The following is a 17,753-nucleotide window of genomic DNA, read 5'->3' as shown; positions in this document are numbered from 1 at the left end:
TGTGGAGACACCATTTAAAAGAAAAATGAAGTATACCCAACAGGAATATTTTAAAAGTGCTCTGCAACTTTCCTTTTCAGTGATAACTGTAAGAACCTGAAGTGGCAGTTCAGGAGGGAATGAGCATCTGCAGAGCCTAGATGGAAAACTCATCATCCCTGGTTTTTACAAGCAAAAGTTCAGACACTTTTTAGCTTTTATTTGGCAGTAATAAGGAGATGAGGTCACAGAGTGGACAAAAAATAATTATCAAGCCACTAGAGAAGTTACAAGATAAATTGTGAATAAATGCACCCACAACACTGCTAAGGGAAATCCGTACCGAATTTCTGTCGCCAGTGCCCTTGTACCGTACATTACCAGCAAGTTCCAGCACTCCCTCAGTGCTCATAATGCTAATTCTCACCACTGGAAGGGTTTTCCCTGAGCCTAAGCAGGCTGCTTTTCTGCTGATGTAAGAGGAGCTCTGCAGAAGGCTGGAAGGATCCTGAGCACGCAGCCCTTACAGGGAAGGACACATTTGCATTTCATAATTTCAGACCAAGCCGTGAATAGAACTACTTTTTCAGGTGCCTAGTTAGACAAAAAAATGGAGCCATTCATTTTACCTCTTACAAAAATTAAGATTAGATAAATTTGGGAACAAAGCACCATTTCAAACTGGAAAGTAGAAACATTTTGGAACGGGGAAAAATCAGTACTTAGACTTCATTTATAAAGTCTCTCTCTCCCTAAAAATTACCATAATCATTGAACATGTTTTAATATCTAGTTTCAGTCACATTGAATCTGGCCCTTTTTCTGTCCAAGAACTTAAATATCTTCTTTTGATTCTTGGTTTGCATTTGTAAGGTTTTTTGCCTAGATTCATTTTGAATAAGCTTTATAAAATATTTGATGCCTCCAATCTCTTCTGAGAATACAGATATTTTTATCCTTGGCTTCCGAGTGAGAAAGGACACCACAAAGCCAGGGTTTAAAGCCAGCATCCCTTTCATTTGTTCATTCCTTTAAGTAATACTTTCCTACTACTATCGTGTGGCTCTTCCCCTAATAACATATTTTTCTTAATGTATTCAGCAGGAAGAAAAGGGACTTTTTCTCCCACACATCTGGAGCCTGAAATGGCCAGAGCAGCTGCCTGAACCCTCTACACCCTAAAACAGTCCAGGTTTGCTGCAGACTAAAGACAGACAGCTGTCTGCACAAACAGACGTACTTCCCAACTGCATCTGTTCGCCTAGAAGGAAAAAAAAAACAAAAAACCCAAGCTATGAATTATTCTGTGTGATCATACTCCTATATTATGGCTCCTGTCAGCTTATGTTATATGCAAATAACAAACCAATCTCAGTCCCACAAAACTTAGAGGAAACAAAACCCCATGAAGTATATATGTTAACTGAATGGAACCAAAATAGCAATCCATCTCACAAGGAGAACACCACACATGTCCTAGGGAAAAGGACTGTATTCTGCTTGAACCAAAGAGTAAAAATGTATCATTTATAATACCAAATAAAAGCAACATTATCCTCAGGGCAGAGGAAAAAACCTCCTAAAAAGCCAATCTGCTTTCAGAGTAAATCTCAAAGGATAAAGAAGTCACTCAGAAAACCACGGTAGGTATGAGTCCCTGCTTACATTTTTCCTTTTGTCACTCTTCTATTTTTCACATTTTCTAGATGTCCCTGTGGTAGCATCTTAAGTGGTGCACTGTATGTCATGGGTTTGTAAAATATCTCGTGGCAAATCTTGGCACAAAAGTTTGAGACAGTGCCACCTCCAGCTGTCTGTCCACCACTTCTGCTGCATGGACCATCCCGGCAGCAGACACATCACCCCCAAGTTTCCCTGTCTCGCTGGGTGTCTGGTGCATAATCACAGTGTAGAATCATGATGTTACATGCACAGTGATGTGTGCTGTGAACTGCCAAAAGCCAGCTCAGCCACTCAGAGATCAGGCAATGGATCTGGCTGAAAACATTACTCCCCAGGTTAGTCTTTAGGTGGGTTTGCTCTCCAGGTGGCCAGGCAAACTGTTGCACTGCACATCCACAGAGAATGGATGTGAGGAATGGGGTGAGCAACCGAGCTCCACGAGAAAGGGAAACCATTTTTAGTTATCTCTTCAAAGCCCACATATTAAATGGAAATACATAACATACAGCCTTTGCAAAGGTCTCTAACACAATTTCACTGAACTTTAGGTGATGCTGTAGTAAACAAGGCTCAGATCAGAACAATAATGCATCCTCATACTGTCTTTTGCTCCAGTCACTTCATCACTCCCAGCTATTCTTTAGGCATAGGTCAGATCTTTTTGAAAGCCCTTTCTGTTCCCTTCCCTGCTTCATGTGGATTCCTTTTTCTTCTGCCCTCTTCTGTATTTACCATTAGTCTTTTGTCCTTTTCCTTTTCTCTATCGAAAGTGGCCAGAGATGAGTGTTTTCTATTATCGTTTCCCTTTGCCTTTGATGCCTCCACAAGCCTCAACAGATAATAGTATCTCTGGTGACACTGATGTGAATTTTGAAATAAAGATACTGTGAAGTACACTGTGCAAGTATACCAACATATCCCTAATATTACAACCAATATTTTATTCCAGTCACAATTATTTACCATTCGATTTTGCTGTGTGACCACTGAATCTCTCCCTTCTTTAGCTTTGGCCATTCCCTCCCACCAACGGCTCTCCCTGTCTAGTGGTATCTCTCTTGGTCTTCCTTCCACAGCTTCTAGCCCCCCTTGGGTGCCAGGATGTATTTAGCATCACCAAAGACAAGTTCCATTTCCACAGTGTATGTTGTCTCGATCAATAAGGTGGGGCAGGATGTGGATAGAAATTTGGGATTTTGTCCTTTTTGGTGACTGCTCATGAAAGGAAAGTTCAGCACCACTAACTGACATTGTTTCCCTTAGCCTGAAGTGCAGACAGGACAGACATCCTCTTGTAGGTCTTTCAGGAGTCAGAAGGATGCATTTTCACTTGTGATTCCCACATCTGTACCTCCAGTATCTAAACCAACCAGTGTAATTGTTAGTTTACCTAACAGGAGCATCCACTCACACAGGTCATCTCCAATTCAGCCTAGAGAGGTGAAAGTGACAATGTCAAATCCAAAGTTGCAAGAAGTTGCTGTATGCCTACCTGTACAGAAAAAAGGAAGAAAAATTCTTTTAGAAATTTTATCCAGAAGGATTTTCTAAGCTTGTCTTATGTGCAGTTTTACCCATGGACAAGGTATCATGGAGATTTTTTTTTCTTAACCTTCCGAATTTCCTCCTTACTGCAGTAAATACAGCTTGTGAATGGAGAAATGTAGATTTGCAAGCTTTCCAAGATCACAGAATCACAGAATTGCAGGGGTTGGAAGGGACTTTGAGAGATCGTCAGGTCCAACCCCCCTGCCAAAGCAGCTCCCTAGCTCATGTTGCACAGATAAGCGTCCAGACAAGTCTTGAGTATCTCCAGAGATGGAGACTCCACCACCTCCCTGGGCAGCCTGTCCCAGGGCTCTGTCACCTTCACTGTGTAAAAGTTCTTCTGCATGTTGGTGCGGAACTTCCTGTGCTCCAACTTGCAGCCATTGCCCCTTGTCCTGTCTCCACAGAGCACTGAAAAGGGGCTGAAAAAGATAACAGCACAGTCTTGATATTAGACCATATTTCCTTGTTTCTTGCCACTGCAACTTCAGGAGTTTATCATTAAAATAAAGCTCTTAAAAAACAGCTGAGAGGATGCTCTTTTCGCCATAGCCAGTATTATTTTTAAAGGAAGAGAAAAGCTGAAGGTTTAATGGGTTAAATACAACTGCCTGACTCAGATTTAAATACAATAAAAATAAATGTCTTAAAAAACAGATGACCATCATTTCTAGACTCCTTTGCCTGAAAGTAGTCAGCGATACTGAGCATGACTTGATGGTCGAAGGAAGAAGAGGTCATTCTTCAGTGAAACTTAAAATCTTGCAGTATCTTCAAGTTAGTATAAAAAGGAGAAGTGATACAAACCCATGACCATTTTTGGGAACCAACAGCCTATGAACGTGCTGAGAACCTGAAATATGTCCTTGAAAGCACTTTTGTCTCCTTCCCTGTTTTGCCATTTCTCTACCCACCAGACTTTCATCCCTTCAGCTTGAATCACAGAATCACAGAACATTAGGAGTTGCAAGGGACCTCAAAAGATCATCTAGTACAACCTCCCTGCCAGAGCAGGATCACCTAAACTAAATCACACAGGAATGCATCCATATGGGTTTTGAATGTCTCCAGAGAAGGAGACTCCACAACCTCTCTGGGCAGCCTGTTCCAGTGCTCTGACACCATCACAGTGAAAAAGTTCTTCCTGATATTCATATGGAACTTCCTATACTCCAGCTTGTACCACTGCCTCTTGTCCTGCCACTGGCCATCACTGCGAAGAGCCTGGCTCCAGCCTCCTGACTCTCGCCCTTTACATATTTATAAACGTTAATAAGGCCTCTCCTCAGTCTCCTCTTCTCCAAGCTCCCTCAGCCTTTCCTCATAAGCAGGGTGTTCCACTCCCTTAATCATCTTGCTGGCCCTGCACTGGACTCTTTCAGGTAGTTCCCTGTCCTTCTTAAACTGAGGGGCCATCTCACCAGGGCAGAGTAGAGGGGGAGAAGGACCTCATGAAGGTACCACAAGTGTCAGTGGTGTTTTCAATGGCCATGTGAAGCACTGGTGCAGTACAGAAGGAAGAGGTGTCAGCAAGTTAGGAGAAGTCATGTAAGACTTTATTCTCTAATCTAGTCAGGGTTTTGCCCAACAACCTTCTAATCAGCCCTGAGCAAGATGCATTGATGTTGTCTGACAAGGACATGGTCTTTTATTTCTTGGGGGAGGGGGGGAAGCCACGGTCAGAGCTAAGCTCTTTAACTGGAATTTCTCACTTCCCTTGTTCTTTGCCAGGCTTGCTTTTGCTATCAAACAGTCAAGTCTCAGTGGACAACAGAAAGGTTTCCCCCCCCCCCCCACTGAATTTAAGTCTTCTGTGAACTCCAACTAGCTCAACAAAAATCAAGGTGCTACAGGATTTTCCACCTTCAAAATGCTGGTGGAGGCTTTTCAAGCTTCAATGCTACGGTTGCAGTAATTAAGCTGACTGAAGACGTGCATATGCTGTGCTATAAAGGGAGAGCTGGCACCCACACTCCATTTATGTTAAACTGATGTTTGATTTACTATTAATAGCCCTCTGAAAAGGAGTGAAACGCCAGAGCCTGTATATGGGTCTGAGAGTTGCATGTTTCTCACACAACATGATGCAGTATTTGTACAGCACACAAAAAGACAGGCAGAAGTCTGTATCTGTACCCCCTCGCCTGCTCCAGCCAGTGCAGTATGAGAGCTCATCAGCTTGATCAAAAGCAGAAGTGCCTTATCTCCCCAGCCCATTAGAGAGATACAGATTTGAACTGGCAGAGAACCTACTCCGTACCTGCTCAAACAGCCTTCTAAATCACATCCTCGTCAGTGGCTCTAAGCCGGGATTTGGACTGCAGCTTCTACAAGTCAGCTTGTTTTCCAGAAGTTGCTAAACTCATCCTTCAGCCTCATGGATGCCTTTGCAACAGAGTAGCTTGGACAGCTTCCGCTGCAATGCTCTCCAGACATGCTTGCCAAAGGATCTTGCCCCCTGCACTGGGCATGACTGGAGTGGGCAGTTGAGCCTGCTGATGCCTGAGAGGGACTGTGCCTAATCAATCCCTTTGAAAATCCTTGAGCTGTTCCTTAGACCTTATTGGGCGGCTTCCATAAACCACAAAGAAAGTAATTTGAATGCAGCCAATGGTCAGGTCAGATAAACACAGCAAGAGAAAGTCCTCTGCAAGCAGAGACCTTGCTGGTTTTGTGGCTTTCCACACTTCACGTCATCCAGCATTCAAAGAGTAGACATGAACTGGACTAAAACAATGCCTTGCTAAAGTGCATCTCCCAAGCTGGCTGCAGTTCTTATCAGGTGTCCTTTTCTGTGTCTTCCCATCCAGCCTCCCAGTTCATGTTGGGACCAGCTGGTGGGGTGACTGGGCTTGTGCAGGACAGCAGCACACCATCCCTCTGTGTGCTGTTGGCATGCAGCACCCATCACTTGACAGTCAGGGAAGCCTTGCAAGGGGGAAGGAGCAACTGGAGCACCAGGGAGCTGCTGTGCCTCTCAAAAGATTTAGCCACGCTCTGGGAGGAAGAGGAGGAAAAGCAGCGACTGGCAGATGCTGTGCAGAGACCTACCAACCAGCTGGTGGACAGTGCCCGACCCTCCACAGAGACTGCGGACCGGTTGGCAAAGGCAAGAGAGGAGACGGCTCTATTCTTCCAGCACTAGCCAAAGCAGCATAACTTTCCTGTAAGTTGTCTTATTTATCACGGGCCCAGCACAAAAAGCTGTTGTGTTTTGCAAATCTTAATGCGTGTGCACAGCAGAACACCAGCCACCTCTCTGGAAAATCACTGCAGGACATAAACAGCACTATATGTCACAGCAGCTACAACTGCAGTAGCGAACCGAAATGGGCCAGGGCATGGATCCAGTCACTGGCACCTGACCATCTGTGCTGTTTGGCTCTTTGTGTGTGTATCAGCACAGTTTTGGCCTGTGCCAACTGTCCCAGGCAATGCCAGGGCATGTTTTGGGGCTGAGGAATTTTCACAAGAGGCAGTATGGATGAGGTTACCTCATTCTGAGGGGAAGACAGCTTACCTATATTATATGGTTGCAGGCTGTGACACTTGCTGTCAGGGCTGGAGAAGGAGCCCTGGTCTGGTTTATTTGCTGGTAGGGATGCAGTCATCAAGGCCAGAGCTGGCCTGTTTCTGTGCAAAATTTGATAATTATTGTTATATAAAAAGCCATAGCTATGCTAGCAAGGAAATCAAATCTAATACACTAAAATTCATGTTTAGACAGTTATCAAAGTGGTGGAATGGTAAGTCAGATATATTTGATGCTCTGTACTATAACTGTATTAATTTTTATGCTAAAAATACCTGCCAAAGGCTAAATCAAGTCATTTATAAAACTCGTGATTCTCCGACTTTACACATTTTCTCTTATGGGATGTCAGGCTCTGGAAGGCTGGCTGCTTCCAATCTAGGGCAAGCAACATTCAACATCATAGCAATCAGCAGTGATCAAAGCAACTTCAGCTGAAAGTTCATTTTTTGCCTGTGATACTATTATTTGCCATGGTGCACACCAGCTGTGTGTGATCCTTTCCTCCAAAGGAATAAGTCCTCAGTGAGACACACAGCACTGAACAAGGTAACTGTGTGGGTTGTTTAAAATATCTGCTCTGAGAAGTGCTTTGCTGTCAGCAGAAATGCTGCCAGGGGTGAGAAGAGCTCCTTAAAATGTCAAAGTTATCATTATTCCCACTTCATCAAAGGTCTCATTGAGATAAATCATGGTGAAGTTCACCCCTTCCTGAGGATTCTGCCTGTCACGAGGCTCAATTCCTCTGTCTCCCAAAGGGAAGATGCCTTTCCCATGGCAAAGCACAAGGTTGCCTCAGCTTCACATGACACATGTGTGATATACCCCTGTTCTGTGAGTCACACGGATGTGATGGGAGGAAGCAGATATCCTGGGATACCATTTCTTTTTCCTTTCCACTTTGTAGCCTGTGAAGAGTTCCTCTTACCTGTACAAACTAATCCCCCTTTAAAACCCCTTCTTGATGTGATGCTTACAAAAGCCACCCTGCAACACAGTCAATGTGAAGTTTTACTGAGTTGAGACAGCTGCTTGTCAAGTCACTGTGACTGCACCAGGCACACGACCTTCCATCAGCCTTCCTTGGGGCACTCATCTGAGTGCCTCAAGTCAGGTTTTCAGAGGAGCATTCAGAAAAAGTACCCCATTCTCTCCATCAGGGAAGAGCCTCACAGGATATGTCCCCCTGGATCAGGGTCATTCTTAGGGAGTGCTCCCCCTCTTTCCCCTCCCTCCACCCCATTTGCACGGTAAGTGCCTGAGTTCCTCTGCAGGCTGTAAATAGAAATCATCAGAAAGGGCAGGCAAGGTTGATCAGCTTTGCACACAGCAGGAGGTGCTACTGCAGTCATCAAGAATTAGCACACTGCTTTCAACGGAAAGGCAGCAAAGATCTCACACCACGCACACAAGCACACAAAGGGAGTTTCAACCCAGCATCACTGAAGAGGCTCCAAGATGCGAGGCTGTTACAGGTAGCACAATGCCACTGCCTTCAAATCTCCCACTCCTCATCCAACACTGCGCTGCTTTTTGCATGCCGCCTTCTAAAGGAAGCATTGCAGCATGGGATTAGCAAGCCCTATTAAGAAAAAAGAGAGTGGAACTAGCAGATAACAATCACCCACAAATCATTTGGAAAAGAAGAGCACCTTATCAGTTTTTGTAAAATCATGAAACAAATTCAATATGGTTTTTTATTCTCTATGATGATAAGCAGCTTGTGTCTTGGTTAGGGATATTCTGTGATAATGGAAGATGATTTTCCTGTTTTTATTGACAACACTAAAACACAGGGTAGCCTTTTATTGACTAGTTCCTCTTGATTTATCCCTTACAGCCAAATGACAATTGAAAACAATGCAGCACAGCGGTGCCACAGCGCAGCAATGCTGGGGGCAGATTTTACAGATGTAAACACCAATAAGTGTTGTTGGGTTGGTTGTTTTTAGTTTGTTTTTTCTTTTCTTCCAAGCAGTGTAGAAACTTGCTTCCATCAACCTTTTCCAAAGGCAAGCCCTTGGGGCTCATGGTGGATGTCATAGGTGCAAGATTAGCAGAAGTGTGTGTAAATGTGACGGGTTATTTATAAAGGTCTCCCATGTAAATATTGATGACCCAACTGTTTGACCAAGTTACTGAGCGTACACATACAGTACATGTGAACCAGACACATGTACAAAGCTTAGCCAACAATGGAACTGTGAGTATGGAAAGACACTCTGAGGCCTGCAGGCTTCTAGTTGTAGCTCCCCGATAGGAATGGTATCAAAGTGTTCAATTCTTTGTTTCCTAAAAGGAAATTTCACCTTACCCTTCACCAAATTCGTATATATTTGTAAAATATAAAATATAAACACATTTGAATGCTCAAATTGGTTACATCTCCTGAGAAATCTTGTTCTCCACCTGCTGTCACGTGGGGATGCTCTTTGGAGTCTGAAAGCCACCAGTCCTCAGGTTCTTCTCTTAGGTCCAGCTGCAAGTCAGCCATGGCCCACATGTCTGTAACTTTGTAACCCATCCACAGCAATGACGCAGATACCACAGCAGGTCAGAACCAGGTAGCATATGTGGTGCAAAAGTCTCTTATTTTAGTCCTAGAGTTTACATCACTGATGAATGAAGGAACAGTAAAAGGAAAAAAAAAAAGGGTGGGGGGGTTGTGGCATAAGGAGTAATCTGAAGGGCTAAAACTTTCTTCCTACAATGTATAACTGCAGCAGGACCTTAAGAAAACTAATTTGAAACCTGCAGCTGTTATATATGCTCCAAATGCATCTGAGAGACCATTATGATTTGCATTTATATCTCAGAGACATTAAAGCCCAAAAATAGTAAGAAGTTGAAACTCTGCAGCAGGTCTCTGGGGATTTTATTGGTCCATATACTTTAACGGTCCAAATGAACTGGGATGCCTTTGACTTAAAGGCAGACTGGATCCAGAGCTCCAAGTTCATGCTTACTGAAAAGGGAGGCTCTTCTGGTTGTGATTCACCACGGCTGGTGGCATGATATTATTTGCAGTCCTATCAACTTGGAGTGAAGATGATAGAGTTGTACTAGCAACTCCAACAGGGCATGAGTTGAGACGTAGTATCAGATTAGGGAGAGATTTTGGTTTAAAATCTAGCTACAACCAGTAGTGTGGCAGATGGGGAAAATGGATCTGTTAAAATTTGTTGATTGTCCAAAACCAGTATGGTCTGCAGATACAGCTGGATTTTGACTAAGTTTTGGCAATACCTAACTATAGGTTCAACAGAAATGTGCTTTTTGTTAAAGTTGTCTTACCTAGCTCCTAGCAAGTCCATGTCTTCTACTGTCCTGAAGTCAGAGAACCCAGTATCTGATGTAACCTCCAACCCACACTTCTTTCCTTTCTGAAGCAGCATCCTTTTATTCTCCTTCCTTTGACCTTTTATAATGATTTGGTTTTTTCCCCAGCAGAAATTGTGCTCTAGGATTTATACAATAAGATAAAGTCCTAATGAAATGTCTCCTGCCTTCTTTTTTTATGAATTATCTTTAGGCAAGAGAATTCCTCATCTCGCTGACAGTGCTGCTAACTTCACACAGCTTTCTAACCAGTGCTTTGCAGCAAGGGGAAGAGCATTGATAAGAAATGGGCATCTTGCCCTAGTTTCATAATGGCTTGACATTAGGACCTAACAAAAACTACTTGAACACAACAAACTATTTCCCTTTCTCTTTCCTCTCTTCCTTCTCTCACCAGCTAGCCTGCACCTTGTAACCACAGTAATAATGATGTTACACATCTCTTAGGCTCCTTCTGCCTCCCTAGTCCCTCCACCCAGGGGGACTTTACTGCAAGTTAGAGTGTTTTAGAATGGTTATTTCATGAGCCATATATAAGAGCTAACATTAACTGTATATACATGTTATTGTACTTGTTCCTGGTGCATCATTGTTTGCTCTTCAGTGACCCTCTGCATTACACGGTATGTGGCAGACCTGGCATTTACCTGGTTCTTTTTCTACTCTGTCTGTGTGCTTCCTCTGAACTGATTTGGGGTATTCAGCTTGTTCTCCTTCTTCCTTTCACACACGCATAAGAGAAGGGGTTTTTCTTCTTTCTCCATAGCCCTGCGTGCTCAGACCCCCGGCCCTCCTTCACACCTGCAGTGCTGTTGCATTCTCCCTGAGAGGCAGCCCCATCCTTTCAGCTTTTCCTGAAAAGCAGCATGCAGAGGACTTTTACCCTCCAGCTGTGCAGCAGTACACCAGACAAGTCTCCACTGCATTGCTTCAATAAACCCCTCTAACAAAACTGTGCTAAAGTTATTGTGGTAACTTTTGTCCAGAGATCCAGCAAATGCATTTAATTTCCTTCAATGGAGACTCTGGCTTATCACAGCAAAGTCAGATCCTTTGGGTTTTCATTGCATTAGTCCTGCTAGTGAGAGCTGAGCATTAAAACCCCAAACAAATAACAGTTTAATACATTACACAACAGGCAAGCAGGCGTTGCCAAGATCTACAAGGCAGAATGTTTGCAACTTTATTATTGAGCAAGACTTTCTTTATCTTCTTTACAACTGAATTTTGAAGATTGTTCCATGAAGAGAGGAGACCCAGACCAAAGGCTACCTTTCCTCTGAAACGGGAGATTAAATGCAAATGTTGAATGGCACATCTTCCAAACCTGGAGCCGAGGGTGTGAAAAGACTTAATAGCTGTTGTATTCTTATTTGTTCTAGGCTTAAGAGGAAGAAAGGCACTTATCAGGTAAATTAATACAAAATATCCTACTAAGCGTATGTTTCAAATCATCTTAGCCTCACTAATTTCAATAGTTCAACCCTCTTCTTGTGATTGAGAATTCACTTCCCCACTTGTTCTCACTTACCAGCATTTTCTGATGAAAAGTATAATGTACCTTGGTATAGTATAGCAAAAGAAGAGGAACAGGAACTCATATCCAAATGAACAGAGCTTTTAGGGAGTCAGAAAATTGGGACTTAAGGCACAGCTAAAATTCACCACAGATAAAAGAACAAATCCATTGTCTGTCAGTAATTAGTATATGCCTAGTATATTCTTTCATGGTTGAGGCAGGAAAAACCACCTAGGGAGTCTTAACTAAAAAAACAGTAGTGTTGACAAGAAATAATTAATAAGCCACATCTAAACCACCCAATATCCCTACAGGGCCTAAGCACCTGCGAATTTGTTGTTCCTAGGTAAATAAAGCAAGCATTGTGTCCCAAACTAGTGGGGCATACCTGACACATAACCGACCTTGGGAAAACTAAACTGAGCTAATCTACACTAAAATTAACACCTTCCTGACTGTGAAAACAAACCCCCCGGCAGGACACAATAGGAACAGGATAAGAAACTCTCATTCTCAGCTGTGCCTTTACAGCCCCTCCAAATTCACCTCGGTGGGCACACCACGAGTTAGTTCCACAGATGGCAAGCAAAGATAATTTATTTTTTACTATCTCCCTTAGGCCTCTCCAGAGGTGGATGTCCTTCTTGATGTGGTCCTCTGCAAGGGTCCTGCTCTTGGATAGTTTCCTGTGCCCCAGAGGAGGTGCATTCCCACCTTCCTTGTCCAGGGGCAGGGGGCTGTTGGAGAGGAACTGCTTCCTCATGGCAGCACAAGAAGTCCAAACCTAACCTGAGGCATTTGTTTTCTAAAATAAAGGTGGATAGCACCTCAAGAGTGGTATAGATGTAATTGTTATTATGGCAAACAGCTCCAATTTAGATATGTGAATATCTGCCTTTGATCTGAAGAAATCAAGCATGGGTGCTGTTTTGGTCGATGGGATGACGTCATGCTTCTGATTACAGCCTCGTTTCCTCTCGGTGCTTTCCCACACTGCGAGGAACACACTGAGCCTGTCTATTGTTAAGCTACGCGTGGCACGCTGGTGAGCAAGCCAGCCAGGGACCAGGAGAAATCTCTATTTTTATTTTATCTTCTTATATCGAGAATGCTGTGCTGACACACAGAAAAAAGCACAAACATTCCCAGAAGGCGGCATTTTCAGGGTGTTTTTTTTTCCCCTAATACAAAGAGCAGCAAGTTGTTATTCTGTCAATGAGCAAACAAAAACACCCACAACCATTTGCTTGAAGCAGTTTCCTTCCACTACCACGCAGCTTACGCTCAAAATGACAGCCGAGCTGAGGGGCGTGCTCAGACCCCAACGCACCAGCCCAGCTGCTTCTCAGGCAGGACAGCATGGCCAGATCCCCCAACTACCCCCTCTCCTCATCCCCTCCTTATTCTTCCTCCTCCTTCCCACGTGCCTGTGGGCACACTGCCGATCCAGAAGCCCAGCATCAGGAAACAATTCATTTGCCCAGACCCTCAGAACCAGGTTAATTCGAAGCATGCTCATGCTTCAGAAGGTTGGGGAGCATGCAGCAGAACCCTGTGGATCGCAGTAGAAAGAACCCAGACCCAGAGAGGAAAAATACTTTGTCTTTAAACCCACTGCAGAGAGATAAGGTGAAAAAAAAAAAAAAAAAAGAAAGAAAGGGGAAAAAAAGGGGTCAGACTGCAACCTCATCTCCTAAAGATAAACCAGAACAGTGTGTATCTCCCTTCTGAAGCTTTGTTATTTTGAGCAATTTTGCTAGTTGGAAGACTTACAGGGAGGGAGGGTTAGTAAAATCTACTGCATCTTCACAGTGCCAGAAATTTTCCTAGAAGCAGAAGACTTCATAACACATCCTCAGCTTTACAGCAGGTTTAAAGAAAAAAAAAAGTACTCTGTGACAAGCACAATCAAATCCATGCACAATGAATGTAGATGTAGAGAAACTATTTTATAGCTGCAGACTCACATGTGTTTGTCAGTGTGCTGCAGTGCCAAAAAGCTTAGAGTTGTGTGAGAAGGGAGGAAAATCAACTCTAGAAAAGCAATACTGTTATAGATTACGATCACCCACTACCAGTCCAGTCCATCCTGATGCAACTTTCCTTCTTCGCAAGAGGACAACAGGGTGACAAGAAAATTCATATCTGGAAAGCAGAGCAGAGAGAGCAACTGGCTTGTGCCTGACAAGAATTTCTCCAGCAGCACGGAGAGACTCATTAGAATTTTTCCCATGACACACCACAAAAGATGGCTGAAGAAAACAAAGTGAGGTGCTGGAGCTCAGTGTATTTCTTTGTCCTTGAGAAGCCTGGCCTTGCTGAATCTCACGGGCTAATGCATGCATAATCTGGGGCAGCTGATTAAGTTTATTGTGTTCCAGACTAAATCGAGAGGAGTGAGGGAGGGAGGGGGAAAAGAAACAAAGTTGGCTTTAATTAAAGCTCTGCAGTTGTCTTTAATATTTACATAATGTGCTATCAATAATTGCCCCTGATTGGAGAGTTAAGTTGTGCAGAAGAAAATGACATGCTGGAAGTCCCAGCTGAGGAAACAAAAAGCAAGACAGCCCCTTCCCCCCATCAATCCAAGACAAATCAAAAGCCACTGAAGAGGAATTGTGCTGGGGCGCTTTATAAAGCTGAGAGCTCTGCCATGGGCTCAGACCAGTACACCACCTTCCACGCCCATAGGCTGCAAGCGGATGGCTGTGCTGGAGGAGACCGTAACATCTACTGGCTTCACACACCTGATCAGATGTGTTCCTCTGGTACGGGGCTGGACACTCGGCAGAGGATGGGGAGAGCTCCAAAACCTGCTGAGGGTGTCTGGTGCTGATTTCCAGATTCAACTGAGAAGTTCCCAATGGAGGGGAGACGATAAGCTCTGCAGGGGAAGGAAGCAATGCCGCCTAGAGGAGGGTAAATGTTCCTTAAGATCCATTCCACCAATGTCGACTATAACAAGTTTCTTAGATAGGAGGCAAACATGTAATTCTGTTGGAGATGGATAGAACTGACAGGGTTTCTTAAATTTATAAAGAGAAAAGTGTAGACCTGGATCAAAGATGGGGTCCTCCTACATCCTGGGACTGATCTCCAGACTAGGTTTGAGTGCTATGAGTCAGACCTACCTCTATAATGTTCTGGCTGCATCTCCTGACGTTGGAATGCGGATGCTTATAACCATTTGCCCACACAGCATAGGTGCTCCCAAAGAGACAATGTAAGCATCTGTGTGCGGTTCCTTTTGATTTTGGGATTGCAGACATCTTGTTTGTAATTGCATGCAAAGGCAGGCACCGTTCTGCTCTCAGCATTGCTGCAACCAACACTGCAGCAGGGAGGAAAATCATTCATTGAAAACTCTCTTCTGTTTTTTCACTGACATAGAAAACAATAAATAAGTAGAGTATATGTTCTTCTTGTGAAAAGAGGTATATCAAGAATACTGGTGATAAAGAGGATTTCATCAACTGGGAGCAATAATGAAGTTTCTGTGACCCTGACTTCCCTTCGTTTTATAACAGGCCACAGTGTTGAGCAAAAATAAGGTTTTGGCTCTGCATGTTTTCCTCAGACATAAAGATCTGTGCCTAAAAGAATTACATCTGCATCAGTGTGTCCTCTGTAGATTATGCCGGTCCAATATGTATCCACAAGGGGTTTCACAGGTTCACCTAATGAGAAAAATGCTGATTTGTTTTCACTATTTAAAGATATCATCACTGAACATTTTCCTACTGATGCTTTTCCTAGCAGTCCTGGAAAATCCCCATTGCATAGATGTGCAAAGTGCCATGGTTCCCTTTTAATGATTTAAGGGTGGAAATTACTGTTTACAAAGACCCCCAAGTGAGCAAAGCTCACCAAAACCCCTTCCCAGTGGCAGGATGAAGGAGAAACAACATCCAATGTAGTGGCACATATATTTCCAGCTTGTACACTACCTTCATTACAAGCAGCTGTTCTCCATTTCTACTGCAGCAAGAGACTGGGGGAAGAGCAGAACATTTCTGGTTTAATGCTCAAGGCAGAATGCCAGTTACAGCATCCTACATCTAAACTGCACCTTTCGCACTGACAACTCTGCCGAGAGATGTTTGCTGTACTGCAGAGCCTGTGCAACTCCTTTTGGCTGGATTGCTGGTTATAATGATTTTTCTATAAATGGTACCTCACCAAACAAGAGCAGTGAAGCAGCTGGGACATGGGAAATACACCTGCTGTTACCAGCCGCTCTTGGAGTAGCAGCTTTCTTGGAGCGCATGGATTAAAACACAATAATCCTACTTACTTTCCAGCACTCAGTTACTTTTTCAGATGGACATCAGCATACTGATTTACCAGACCCTGGCTTTATGATTTTGATTGTTTTGCTTTAATTTTCCAGGCATCGCAGTACAGATAAACCAAAAATGAGTCTCCATCCCTCTGTTCAGAACACAACTATGACTCATAAAGTTTCACTTGGAAATACAGTGCTTTATCATTCTCACTGTATAACAGCAATAACATACAAAACTGCACCGATGCTTCAGGCATCAAATAGCCCATTTACTGGCAGGGAGGGCCTATACAGGCACTGCTGTTTTCACTAGCTCCTGACTAACAATACAGCAGGGATGACTAGCAGACTCACAAACTACCTACAGGTTTAGTACCCTGGTCCAATGCATTATTTATATTCTTTTTCCATATAAAAATGACAAGGCTAGAAGTGCATTACCATCATTAGATATGGAAGACACTAAGAAATGCCTGAGTAACCACTTACAACATATCTTTAGATTCTGCACTACAGTAAGTATGACTATTCAGAGTAATGAAGTTGCTGGTACAAGCAAGAACTTTCTGCCAGTAATCACAGACCTTGTAGAAACAGATGCTGGTAGAAAAGGAAAAGTTTTCCTAGAGGATAATATCCCTGAAATTCAAGAGCTAAACATTGCTTTTCTTCCTCAGATTATTCTATTTCAAACAACCAGGCTAAGGTTTCTCTGCATGAGGCCACCTTTTGCTTATGATATAATCTCAACATAAAGATGACTCACTAGGAACATGAGCAAGTTTTCAAGAGAGATACCAAGTGGCACACGAAGAACAGCGTGGAAAGAGCACTTCTATCCTAACCTATGCTACTTATCCTAGAAAAGAAAGCTGAAAAAAGTTTGAGCTTCAGCATGGGATGGTACTTTATTCTGGGCCTAGGCATCCGCTTAATTCTGCGAAGAAAAAGAGCCTGAGATAGGTGAGAAACTACTCTGTACGTAGGATCTTAATTGTCAGTGGGAAGCAATATTCTCTCCTCCTTTTGGTGGCAAGCAGCCTGCTTTATCCTAGCAGTTTGTATTTGGACACACAAAAGTTATGTGGGAATAAGGTAGCTGAGCAGGTGGTCCTTTTTAAAACTCTTCTATTTAAATTGTATTTCAAAGTGGAGGTGAACATGGAGCACCGGGTGAGGTAGAAACTCTTTCTGTAGCTCACCATCTGCCATTGCACAGTGCATTACAACATTTATTGGCTTTACTTAACTGTTAATGAAAAACTACCATCAACAGCTGCCATCACTCCCACTACAGATTGTAATAAATAATAGCCTGCTTGGCTCATAGCCCTCATTCTCCTGCTCTAGAGAAATAAGAGCTAGGGAGTCCACAAAAAAAATCAGTAAAATTGGGATACAAGAAAAAATGGCTGGAACTCTGTCATCAGTTTGACTTTTATTGCAACTGTGTTTTGCCCAGTCTTGACAACCATTTAAATATATATACACACACACATACACACACATATATATAGGTAATTATGAAATTCCAGTCCTGCTTTTCCCTTGGGTCTTTTGCATTAACTGCAGGGGGAGCAGGGATAGTGCCCTGGCCTATTATAAAAAAAATCTTCTGGCCTGTTATAAATGTAAAAATTTGTAATTGGGTATGCACTCAATTTCAGACTCTTGAATTTTGCCTGTGTTTTGATGTTTTTTTCATAAATGAGCTTTGCTTTACTTCTCTTTGAGCACCTCAGAGAAGTTCCCAGAGTTTCAAGGGTTCTCCAAAATTTCTACAGGGAAGTTGGCTGATCAGTATCAGTTTGGGCAGTCTCATTTTCAGACTGAGGAAATTCAACCTTTTGAAAATATGTCTTCAGACA

The sequence above is a fragment of the Gallinula chloropus genome, assembly GCF_964237585.1.
Source record: "Gallinula chloropus genome assembly, chromosome: 3".
Classification (NCBI taxonomy): Eukaryota; Metazoa; Chordata; class Aves; order Gruiformes; family Rallidae; genus Gallinula; species Gallinula chloropus.
The sequence above is the reverse complement of the archived record's forward strand: the minus strand, read 5'-3'. Positions refer to the sequence as shown.